Genomic DNA, 272 nt, shown 5'->3' on the forward strand with positions numbered 1-272 from the left:
GTTTATCAAGAATACGCAAGAAAAGCATTTTGAATTGTTGATTCATTGCCAGAGATGGCTTAGAATCAATAGTTCATCATCTAAAGGATTTTTCCCTTCTAATACTCTATCTGAGAGTTATCAATATTTATCAAATCTGTTCCTATCTAACGAAGCGCTATTGGATCAAATGACAAAGACATTGTTGAGAAAAAGATGGCTTTTCCCAGATGAGATAGTTGTTGCTAGCTGCTCCAATAACGAATCATTGGTTTAACTGAATAACTAAAAAA

The sequence above is a fragment of the Vigna unguiculata genome, unplaced genomic scaffold (assembly GCF_037176805.1).
Source record: "Vigna unguiculata cultivar grain cowpea cultivar isolate G323 ecotype 2 unplaced genomic scaffold, ASM3717680v1 ptg000059l, whole genome shotgun sequence".
NCBI classification, from domain to species: Eukaryota; Viridiplantae; Streptophyta; class Magnoliopsida; order Fabales; family Fabaceae; genus Vigna; species Vigna unguiculata.